We start from the raw sequence: 12,799 nt of genomic DNA, 5'->3' as shown, positions 1-12,799 counted from the left end.
CCCCTTCCTGCCGAGAATCTGGTTTTCACCTTCTGGTGACTCGTCTTAACTGACATACTTTAAGAATGTAGTTTTGAGATTCCATACATAACCCCTTACACATTCTCTGCAGGTACATTTCACAATGATTATGATGACCAGTATGACCCATGCTTTCAGTAGAGACACTACATGACCCCCTTTGGTACAAGGGGATCTCTTTAACTCCTTGACTGAAGAGCATCTACTCTGGGGAGAGGCAAAGGCAGAGCAGGATGTGGAAGGGGTGAGGCAGAGGGAGAGAGAAACCCAAATACCACTGCAATGATTCCCTAAGGGCACAGCCCTGGATTCTACAGGAAGGTTTGCGAGGGGACTAGGAGATCTCCTCAGTACATTTCTAAGGGAGCAGCATTAGCGATGCCAAGTATATACAGGGATCTAAGGCAGGGATAATGATGGATCATTATTCGTTGCACAGACAAAAGGAACTAAGACTGCAAAGCAAAGCCCCAGAGACCAGTTACATGCAAGCAGCTCATTTGCTCTCTAAAGCTAATGATAAGATAGGCACAAACTTCCAATTTCCGAGGGAGGTGGAGGCCGTGAGGGGAGCCTTAACCCTTTCATGCCCTGAGGCACAATCTTCTGACTCTTTAAACGTGGGTGTAAAATGCGCGGACTGTAATGATTAAGGCTATGATTTAGTCACGGGTATTTTTAATAAAAGTCATGGACAGGTCACAGGCAATAAACAAAAAGTCATGGCCAATGACCACGGCCAAAAATACCCCTAACTAAATCTTAGGTGCTGGGGGAGAGGGGGTACTCCAGTGGATGCTGCAGCTCTGGGGGGGATGCCCCGGTGGTCACTGCTGCTGCTGTGGGGGTAGCGGGGTGGCCCGGGGCCCTGAGGCGGCTGTTGCTGGGTGGGTGGGTGGGTGGAGGGGCAGCCTAGGGCCCCGCCCCTGAGACCAGCTGCCTGGGACCGCCGGAGCAGCGGCCAGTGATGCTGGCCCCGGGGCCGCCCCAGCTGCTTGGGTGGCTCTGGGATCGGCCGCACCAGCCTCTGCAGCTGTGGACGTCACGGAGGTTCTGGGAAGTCACGGAATCTGTGACTTCCGTGACGCCCGTGAATAACTCGCAGCCTTAGCATTGTGTCAGGTTAACAGGAGGCCTATGCAGTATTTCAGGTGCTGCTCTGCCCTTCTAGCTGGTTTGCCTCAGAGACACCTTCAACTTATAGATCATGCTTTGGTGTGAACCTATCTCACCTGCTCTCATTCCAAGTGACACCAGAGATTCCTGCAGCTGTGAGAGAGGGAAGGCAAACATCTTCCAGAATTGTTTTTCCGTTTGGGACTCAGCCCATTTGACAGCACTCTGGGCCTGATTCTGATCTCGCTTACGTCCACGTCACACTCGTACAATGCCACTGACTTCAGTGAAGTCACTCCTGATCTTCACTGCTGGAACTTAAGGTACATCCACACAGCAGCTGGGAGGTGTGACTGCATCATGTGGAGACCTCCTCGAGCTAGCGTTGTTAGAGCAGGCTGCTAACAACAGCAGTGAAGCCGCAGCAATATGGGGGCGGAATAGTCCAACTGCTTGTCTACATGGCCCAGGTGCTGAGTGGGACTGCGCCTGGGTGGCTGGCTTGTTCTGCCACCTGGGCGGCCGTGGCTTCGCTGCTATTTTTAGTGAGCAAGCTAGAGCTAAGCTGGCTCAGGTACCTCTACGGGTGCTGCACTCCTACCCCCCGATTGCTGTGTAGACCTACCCGTAGAGCAGAATCAAGCCTTCTGAGGCTAGTCAGTTTCACTGCTCATCCTAGATCTAGGCTGAGGTCTATTTGTCCAGTTCCCCTACCTTTGCACTTGCAATAATATTGTCACCTGGTGCAGAATGGTGACAATAATATTCTTCCAAGCAAAAAAAAAAAAAGGATGACTAAAACTTGATATTCCTGATCCTTCCAAGATCAACGCCCAGCAAACCCACTCACCCCCATTTTTCTTTTTAACCTGCAGACTATCCCTGACTTGGCGAAGTTAGTTACTGGAGCTATACATGTCCAGGAACTACGGCCCTTTCCCCTGGCTCTATTTAGAGAAACCCTTCTCTCCAGCCCAGAGCTGGATTTAAACACATGAAAAAGTGCAGCCTGCGAGATGGGTGTTCGCCCTGGATAATCTCACCAGTTTGTGACCCAGTCTAATTCCTGCAGCATGACAGGTGAAAGAAGCTCATGGCCCAGTCTAGCAGTGGGCGGTTACTCAAGGCCTGAGTTACTCCAAGCCTTTCAGCTGCTTAGAGCCCTGGTCTAGCCCTCTCCCTTCTCCTCACCAGCTAGTTTCCTCTTTTCTCCAAAGCTGAGGTAACAGCTGCCCTAGTTTTATTTTGAAAACATTGTTTGACTAACGTATTCCATTTCAAAGCAAGACAAGCAATTCCCTGCCCACACAGAACCGCAGGGCCTGCAGTCCAGAACAGATGTTTAAAAGCAGTTTCATTTGGGGATTCAAAAGAATGTGACCGGTTTGCTTGAGTGGGAGGATAGGAGTATGGCAGCTGCTCCTGTATACATTCGCCATGTCTAGGTAGGCGAAGCACTGTGAGATGGTAGAGAGATTTAATAGGTAGGATGTGGGTGCGTTCTAATGTTGGAGAACCTGGGCACCTCGCAAAAATCATACCCCCAGTGCAAACATTAAGGGAGACAGTCCTAGATTTGAAGGCCAGAAGGGATCGTTATGACAATCTAGCCTGACTCCTGCTTAACTCAGGACAGATAACCCACCCAGTAATTTCTGCATCAAGCTCGTAATTAGCCATGTTAAAATGCATACCGTTTGCCAGCGCCGAGCGATCTAGATTGCCCTGTAGCAGTGACCTGTCCACTTCCATTATTTACCACTCCCCCAATTTTTGTGTCTTCTGCAAACTTTATCAGTGATGATTTTATGTTTTGTTCCAGGTCATTGATAAAAACGTTAAATAGCCTAGGGCCAAGAACCGACCCTTGAGGGACCCCAGTAGAAACACACCCGCTTGATGATGATTCCCCATTTACAACTCCAGTGTGAGACCTATCAGTTGGCCAGCTTTTAATCCATTTAATATGTGCCATGTTAATTTAATATCTTTCTAGTTTTTTAATCCAAATGTCATGTGGTACCAAGTCAAACGCCTTACAGAAGTCTAAGTCTATTACAACAACACTATTACCTTTAGCAACCAAACTTGTAATCTCATTTAAAAAAATTAGGATAGTTTGACAGGATCTATTTTCCATAATCCGATGTTGATTGGCATTAATTGTATTACCGTCTATTAATTGAGTTCCATATCAGCTGCTCCATTATCTTGCCCAGGCTTGATGTTAGACTGACAGGCCTATAATTACCCGGGTCATCTCAGCGGTTTAATACAACTCTATTATTGTCTTTGATCTGCACTTCAAGTTCTTATCATTGGCAGTTCCAGGCAGAAATCAAGAGCCTGATGCAGCACCCACTGAAGTCAATGACAAGATTTCCATTGACTTCCGTGGGCACTGGACCAGGCCTCAAGTGAGGATTATACAGCAAAGATGGGAAACAGCCACTAGCTCAGCAGGTTAACCCCATCCTCCTCAAGCCCCCATGGCAAGGGCATGATAAAGTGCCTTTCCAGAGAGGTTATTAACTGGATACTATGCCTGATTTTAATCCCCTGGAGAACCACACTCCAGATAAGAGAACCGCAGTGCAGGTATATCCAGCAAGATCATTTAGGTTTGATTTTCCTCTCTTACCTGGATCTCCAGTTTCCCTGCTGTTGCTGTGGTGGTGTTGTCCCATTGGAACCTGATTCTGAAAAGTGCAGAGTGCCCTCAACTCCCGTTGACTTTAATGGGAATTGAGGGTGCTCAATACCGCGCAGGATTCTCTCTTGAAGCTCTGTAGATATCAATGCACCTGGTATGCTCAGCAATTCCAGTTGGGGCAGCCGGCAGGGATGGTAAAGTGACCTGGAAGTAGCAATCTATGACAAAGGGCTGGCTGGTCTGAAAGGCAATCCGTGACACTACATATGATTTAGTGCTGCACAGATGAGGCTGATTGCCAATCACTTTTAGATTCCTTTTGTGTGGGATATGTGAGATATACAGTGAGACTACGGCTGTGCTGGGCACAAGTACAGCCTGCCTGGGACAGCTCCAGCTTGGGATATCCAGCTATCGACTCCTTTTTGCAGGAGAAGAACAGCAGAATCTCCATGAAAACAACCTGACGCTAACGTGCACCCCCTCTTGGCCTGACAAAGAAGGTGGATACTTGTTAGGGTTAGTGTTGATTTGAAATGTTTTCAAGAGCTAACAATTTCAACATTTTTTTAATGACGTTTCTGGCAGTTTTTCCACAATAAACATCCATCAACTTTAATCATGACTTGTGTGTTTTAAAAAGTCATCTTCTATCTAAGTCCTTTGGGGGACGTATCTGAGCACCTCATCAACTGTAGCCAACTCATCCCCACAACTCTCCTGTGAGCGAGGGAAATGTCATTCTCCTCCTTTTACAGAAGTGGCAGATTGTAAGCTCTGTGAGGCAGGGACTGTCCCTTTGTTCTGTGTTTGTCACAGGGTTAATGATCAGTATCTGCTGGATCCTTTAGCAATGTCTCTATCTGTTCCTCTGATAAAATAAGGGGAATGGGGAGCCCTTTGAAGACCCTTTGCTGCAGTTCCTGAAATAGGGTTTATTTCCACTCACACCCATGCTTGTGAATAGTCATAAGTAGTTTCTATAATGATGTTTATATACTCACTAAGGAGAAACAGTTGCCTATCCTATAGTAAAGATTGCAATTAAGGTTGACGTTCACACCCAAACCCAAGGGAGTTGAATTGGGGGGAATTCCCCAGTTATTCTCCCAAACTCCACCCACAAAACTTGAGGCTTGTTAGGGGCATAGGTGTCTGAGCAGAGTTCCTTGCAGAATCAGGGCCTTACACATGTCCGAGCAGAGCATTTTGCTGTAAAAATAGCATTCAGGCAGCTTAGAAAAATATATCACTGTCTTGATCCCCATTAAGGAAGTTCTTCTTGGATGTTTTCAATGTCAATGCATTTCCATACAAAGCTTTCCCTGATGACGTGTGCTTATGCAGGAATAATGCTGCACTTTAAAACTCCGGTAGGTAAAACTATGCTGGTGCAGAGAGCATTTTGAACAGGAGCTGACCCCTATAGACATTATACTTCCCTGCAGGAAAATGTATGCACCAACCTCTTTCGCTCTCAGGTTTTCCTAAATCCTGTCACTGTGGTATCTAAACACTGCACCAACCACCAGCCAGGTGTTTGTCATTTCTTCCACCCCAGGATCGCACTCTAGGCAGCGTGAGATGGTACTAAGTCCTGAGTAGTGGGAACTCATCTGATCAGAGACAATGTCCCTCAGACCACCTCACTTCCCGCTTGCCTCCTCTCTGGGTCACGATCTCACAGCCAGCCCTGTGATGACTGCAGCAGTTGCTTATGTGGAAGAGTAGCAGGACATACTGAATGAATTTTGGCTGCCGCCGGTGTGATAAAGGCCCCATTGCTGCAGCTCTTATCACATTGAGTTGTATCTTATTCTGCACATAGTTCCCTCAGTTATGAGAAAGGTTGTAGCCTGAGTAAGGGCCCAGGACGGGCCCAGGACTGGCCCTCTGCGGTTGTCCTTTCTGAAAAAAGTTATTGGGTCTGGAGCATTCAGAGGAGAGGGCTGAATTCCATGTTTAATTATGGGGCTGCAGTCTATGCCCCCCAGGCCCCAGTGGAATGCCTACTGCAGTCACTAGGGATTGGTAGAAAGATTGAGGGGAGAATGCAGCCTTATATAGCTTTGTTTAATCACCCGGGTCACTGTGTATAAATCCTGCTGGCCCACAGCCACTCAAGAGGTAGAGGCAATATCTCCTCAGCTGGCTAATTGGCAGACCATTAACAGCTGAGGTCAGAGCTGGTAGGCCAGGAAGCAGGGGGTGGTCAGAGACCCTGAAGAGGACTCTTTAACGATAAACTAGGCAGAAAGAAGCTCAAGGAGTCAGATTCTCCAGGGACAAAGCATTGGGAAGAGGAATTGTGCAAAAGGGGCCAGAGGCCGATGAAGATGGGAAGCGGCTCAAGGAAGCAGCCATGAGTCTGAGGAAATACATCGTAGCTGCTTAATACAGAGTCCCTGGGCTGCAATGCAGAGGGCCTGGGTTGTCCTCTATCTGCTATCAGGAAAAGGGGGTAAAAGCCCCCCTGAGGCAAGGCCTACTGAGCCCAGAGTAGGGCTGGAGACCTGGCATAATAAGATGGCTGGACTTTTTTGTTTGTTGGTTTCTCTGCTACCCTGGGAGAGGCAAGGACTATGAGTGACCTCGCTGGAGGGCCGAGTTGTGAGAAGAGGTAAACGAACACACCCGTGGAAGGGCTGTCAACAGGAGGTGCCAGAGTCAGAGAAGCTGCTGCACCATGGCTGGCCATGAGGGGTTGCACTGGATGGTGAGTGATCCCTCTACAGTTGTTCAATGAGGAAATCTGCTTCCCTTCAGTCTGCCTCTATTCTGGCTCTTTGTTCCTTTTCCATCCCTCTCTGTCCTGCAAAGCTTCCTCTGCCCTTTTCTCTGCATTTCCTTCCCTGCAGCAGCTCTTCTTTCCCACCCCGGGGGCTTCACCCCCAGCTGCCCTCCCTGTTTTAGAGTTGATGCTCTTGACTTAGTGCTGACATCACTGCATCAATAAGCCTTTCAAATCATAACTGAGTGTATCTTGGCGGAGGCCATGGGGGCTAGAAATGTACATATTAAAAAAAAAAGTTCAGATTCTTAAGAATCTGTGTCACACAGGCCACGTAAATACATCCCATGGGGCAATTCTGGCTTGTGGACCTTGTGTCTCATGGTGAGGGTGCTAGGCTAGGAACCACATGACTTGGGTTCTAGTCCAGTCTCTGCCACTGGCCCGCTGGGTGACCTTGGACAAGTCACTTCCCCTCTCTGTGCCTCAGTTTCCCCATCCATGTAATAGGGATAATGATACTGATCTCTGTAAAGCACTCTGAGATCTCCTGCTGAAAAGTGCTGGATAAGAGCTAGGTATTATTAGTCTGACTCTGCCACTGATCTACTGTGTGACCTGGGTCATTATACTATACTTCTTCAGGGTCGGGCCTGTCTCTCTCTATGGGTTTGTACAACAACTAGCACAATGAGCATCTGATCTCTGCTGGAAACTGTGTGTGCTGCTGCAGTGCACATCATGATGCAGACAAACACAGAGCAGAATGTACATTTAAAAAACTGTCCCCATCCCAAAACTCTCCACTGCACACATGCCTTTCCCCCTGGGAAGAGGGTGAGAGAGAGAACAAACCAGATGGGACAGGTGTTAGTCATGTCACTTAATGCACAACTGGAAGGCACTGAGATATTACAGTGATGAGAGCTGGATAAGAACCTGTATGGAATAGAATATACACAGAGTGGAATAGAATATACACAGAGTAAAAATAAAAGATTTTTATTTAGGCACCTAAAGATGCAGAGAAATGCCTAGTCAGATTTTCTGAAGCGCTAGGTGTCTAGTTGAATCTTTAGCTACCTAAATACCTTTAAAAATCTGGCCTTTGGAGCCCTAACACATCCTTACAATTACAACGTAAGCCCAGCAGCATTAAAATAATCACTGAGACGGACTTTGTCAACCAGCCACCTCCCATAAAGCTCCTTTCCACCCCTTCATCATTCTGGGAAGCAAGGCTCCAGCCCTCTTCACAAGCCCTATCAAATACTGCAATTTGTCTTTCCTCTTCCCATTCCTGTCTGCTTTCGAGGAGAAAAGCCAGTGCCATGAAAGCAATAAGTGCTCAGGTCCCACTGAAAGTCAATGGGAGTCGGCTATCTATAATCCCTAGGCCCCATGTCCCCTGAGAACCCCAGCCTTACTGTAGAGACCTACACGTAGGTAGGGTGACCAGATAGCAAATGTGAAAAATCAGGACAGGATGTGGGGGGTAATAGGTGCCTATATAAGCAAAAGCACCAAATATCAAGGCTGTCCCTATAAAACCGGGACACCTGGTCACCCTACTCCAGGTTCCATAGCTGTAGGTACAGAATAGGGTGATCTCTGTATAACATGCTAATTAAGATGTAAATATTCTGCTGTTAAAAGATGAGCATGCAGTGGACCTTGAAAGACACTGTTTATATAGCTGATGCGAGATGGTTATAGATATGGTAGAAATGTTAGTGTTTTATGCATTGAAACAACTCTTTTCAGTCTTCTTAGCTGCCTGTCGATAATTAGTTATCTGAAATCCTCGGTGTCCATGCAGCTTTGCCTAGGAGGGCAGAATTAGGGTTGGTACGGGAATGTCAAATGCTAACTTTCACATGCTCCGATTTGTGTTAGAACAGTCTGAACTGCACGCCGGAACTGACCGCTAGTCTCTCTACTGTGCCTTATCATTTCTATGAGACTGAAGCCAGATGTTAAAAGGTAGGCAGGCACTTAACTCCCGTTGAAATCAACGGGAGTTGGGTGCTTAAATACTTTTAAACAGCTGGGCCTTGACAGCTAGAGAACTGTTTAATATGCAGAGTCCCAAAGATTAGTGTTTTTTAAAAGCTTATTTGCTGTAAATTTTAATTAATGTCAGGGTTTGTTTTGATCTGGGGATACAGCATGGGGACGGGGTGTGCTCTAGTGTGGGGAGCAGGTGACTGGGAGTCAGAACATCAGAGTTGTATTAAGCTCTGATACTGACTTGCTGTATGACCTTAGGCAAATCACTGCACCTTCATGTAGCTTCTTTACCTAGCTGCAAAGTAGCTATTCTAATACCTGTGGCACCCTGGTAGGGTTGTGAGACTTCTGTCAATCCGTGTTTGGCAAGGTGCTTTGAAATCCTTGGATGAAAAGGGCAGCCGCAAAGTGCAAAGCATTCTTCCTATAACGAGCAAGGATCAAGTTTGCTCAGTTCCCATTCTAGCACGTCAGCAAGATCTGCTTGGAGCTGATTCAACAAATACTCAGGTGGCAAAGTCAAACATGGTCAATACACCTGTTAAATATACTTGCACACAAATTAAGGCTGAACTGCATTCAATAATTCCCTTCTTATAATGAGTGTGGAAAATTAAATAGAGAGGGCATGAATTGGCTGACTCTCTCTTTCCCAGGGCCTGTTGCTAAGGAAATGTCTTCTCTCCCAGTAGAGAAGGTGGCCAGTTAGCAAATCATGACTGTTGCTTTGACATCAGAATGTTTCCAGACTCCAGGTGAATTCAAGCCATAAAGCTGCAGCAAGCTCAACTATATAATGAATATTTATACTGAGAGCCAAGTTCCTGGCAAGCCATTTTCTGAGTTTCCTTGGCAGTGTTTGCAGGTAATTGTGATGGCTGAAACAAAGCTTATGGCTGCCCAGCTTCTCCTCCTGCTGTGATTCCAGAATCCTACATGATGTCATTATGTAGCCATGGAAATGAATTTGACATCAGACATTCACCATTAAGACTTCCCTCCAGGTTCAAGGAGGATGAGAAGATGGAATGGGAAGGAGAAGTCTTGGGAGGAAACTGGAAAGGGGACAGTACCAAATCCCCAAACTTTAGGGACATGTGGATTTTTGTCTATTTTAGGTACTTACAGGTCTCCCAACTCCTAAACTAGTACCCTAATTACTGAACAATCCTTCCTCTCTCGCTCCAAAAATTGCACCTGGTCTTATCCCTATAATGGGCCAGAACAAAACATTGGGTCCAAACATTTTTGATTGTCTGATCTAGATCTGAACTTTGAAGCTTGGGTCCACCTCTAATTTAACCGCATTTCATATAGGTTAAGGGTAGATCATCTGTCTGACCTCCTGTATACCACAGGCCATTTAATTTCACCCAGAAACCCCTATAATGACCCCAATAACTTTAGTTAGACCAAAGCATCTCAATCCTCAGGAAACTAACTGTTGTGTGCCACAGGCAGAGAGCAGGAGAGTCCAAGGTGCCGCCAATGGCCAAGGCCTCTGCAATGACAGGGCATTTGGTGAGATATACCAGATAATCCAGGCCCTGTGCTGCCAAGGAAGACAACCCCCACAATATTCCTGACCTGGGGGTGGTGTATTTTTGGTAATTAGCAGAGCCCCCCCCCCCCAGTGCTGCATGCACAGGTACCAACTTTGATTTTTCTGGGTGGGTGCTCTGTTCCGAGGCCCCATCCCAACCCTGCTCCACCCCTCCCCCCAATGCACCCCGCCCTCGCTCTGGCTCTGCCCCCTCTCCCAGTGTCTCTTGTGTGCCGCTGAACAGCTGATTGGCGGGTGGCTGGTGTGTGCTGAGAGCCCACTCTTTCTTTTTTTTTTTTTTCTGTGGTGCTCCAGCCCTGGAGCACCCACGGAGTTGGCGCCTGTAGCTGCATGAGATCAAGGCGGCCTCCCCGTTGAGATAGGAGCAGGGAGTGATCAACTGCCTGGGTGCAGCTAAAATGATGGCGAGTTGCAGCATTGCAGTTTCATCCCTGTTTGTCAGTTCCCCAGCTCTGCTGCGGGGACCAGAGATCAGTTTATTAGGAGGAACCTGGCATTTAATGGCCAGGCTTTCTGCCAAAGGCTTTGCTAACACTATTGGAAAAGAGACTTCAGCCTTGTTTCTAATGCCAAAGCGATGACCTACCGGCCATTGAGTATCTGATAGCTTCTTAAAGCCATTCATTAACCTGACAAATCAACTAGCAGTCCCTAGGGCAGTATCTTTAGCCACTTGCCAGTACATCTGTTTTTGTCCCAATAAACTTTCCCATCCTTTACAATTCAGCTGAGGAATTTACCCTTCTCCAAGTTTAAGGGCATCTCCGAAACAGCCAATTCATGTCAAAGGATTTGTGAGTCACCAGCTAATCAATTCCAGCCACAGAAAGACACAGGGAGGAATATTGTTCCTGAAAATACTGCATTATTGATTAAACATTTGTGAGCCATAAAATATAGTAATAACACAGGGCCGGCTGCAGAGTGAAGCCTGCCAAGAAAGCTTCTCTTACCTCTGGCCTTCAAGGACAAGGGTAAAACAAGTCCAATTCATTTGTGTAATAATGGCTTGTGATGATTAGCAAAGGTTATTTTATGATTAGCTGTCTAATTATAAAATGACTAACAGTATCATCTTCTCCACATCTGCATCAGCTCAATTATGACATTCCCCTTGTTTTATGCAGATTCTATTAATATTGGTTCTATAACCTTCCAACCCTGCTGTCTGCCAGTAAGGCTCATGTGGAACATAAATCATAGGGCAGTGCTGGAGTTTGATTCAACTGAAAATAAAATGGAGTGAAGTAACTTGGCAACTAAACTCAGTGGGCAGCGAACAATGAAAAGGTGAGAGTGAGTCAGCTGCTGGGACACGCACATGTCAGCAGGTGAAACCTTGGTGTAGCTGGGCAGAAGGAATGTTCCCTCTTTGAGGGGTCCCTGCATGCTGGGATCTAGAGTCATAATTTGCTTCAGCAGTTGGATTATATATGTGTGTGTGTGGTGGGGCAGAGTGTTACCACCCATCCAGGTTATTAGACAGATGACTGGGAGGAAGGATGCTCTCTTTTGGTCATGGGGCTGAGATGTGGGTTCAGTTTCCCGCTCTGCCATAGCCTCTTCAGGTATGTAGCAGATGACAGAACAAGGAGTAATGGTCTCAAGTTGCAGTGGGAGAGGTTTAGGTTGGATATCAGGAAAAACTTTTTCACTAGGAGGGTGGTGAAGCACTGGAATGGGTTACCTAGGGAGATGGTGGAATTTCCTTCCTTTGAAGTTTCTAAGCTCAGGCTTGACAAAGCCCTGGCTGGGATGATTTAGTTGGGGATTGGTCCTGCTTTGAGCAGGGGGTTGGACTAGATGACCTCCTGAGGTCCCTTCCAACCCTGATATTCTGTGTATACACTGCAGTTATAAACCCACAGCTGGCCCCTGCCAGTTGACCCAGGCTTGCGGGGCTTGGGCTGTGGGGCTGTTTCACCGCTGTGTAGACATTCGGGGCCTGGGCTTTAAGACACTGCAAGGCTGGAGGGTCCCAGGTCTTGGGCTGCAGCCTGAGCCCGAATGTCTACACCACAATTAAACAGCCCCTTAGCCTGAGTCCTGCGAGCCCGAGTCAACTTGTACGGGCCAGCTGTGGGTGTCTAACTCCAGTGTAGACACGCCCTCTGCATGACCTTGGCAAGTTACCCCGGGTGGGACCTACAAAGGGACTCGAGTCGTGGAACATTGCGAATCATAGCACCTAACGTTTAGGTGTCTGGAAAATCGCTGGAACAACATTGCGATCCACGGAGCTGAGTTAGGCATCTAGACTCTCTATACAGTGAACGGGGGGAGAGAGGCGCCTAAGAATGCGATCCACTAAGGCCAGCATGCTAGGCAGGGAACCACATAAGCTAGCCAGTGGGAGATACTAACGCCAGGGGTATGCGCTAAGCCCTGCCCCGTCTCAGATAGGCATCTAGGACCATGTCTATGCTACAGCTCTGTAGCTGTACTGCTGTAGCACTATTGTGTAGACGCACAATACAGCAATGGAAGGGGTTATTCTGTCACTCAGGTAACTCCACCTCCCCAAGCGACAGTAGCTAGGCTGACGGAAGCGTTCCTCCGTTGACCTAGCCACATGGACACCGAAAGTTAGGTTGGCATAGCTGTGGCATTCACAGTGGGTTTTTCACACCCCTGAGCACCATAGTTCTACACTTAAAGCTTAGGTTGACAGATCAGGCCTACGTCTGGGCTGCAGGGAGGCACC

This window comes from Chelonia mydas, chromosome 13 (genome assembly GCF_015237465.2).
Source record: "Chelonia mydas isolate rCheMyd1 chromosome 13, rCheMyd1.pri.v2, whole genome shotgun sequence".
Classification (NCBI taxonomy): Eukaryota; Metazoa; Chordata; order Testudines; family Cheloniidae; genus Chelonia; species Chelonia mydas.
The sequence above is the reverse complement of the archived record's forward strand: the minus strand, read 5'-3'. Positions refer to the sequence as shown.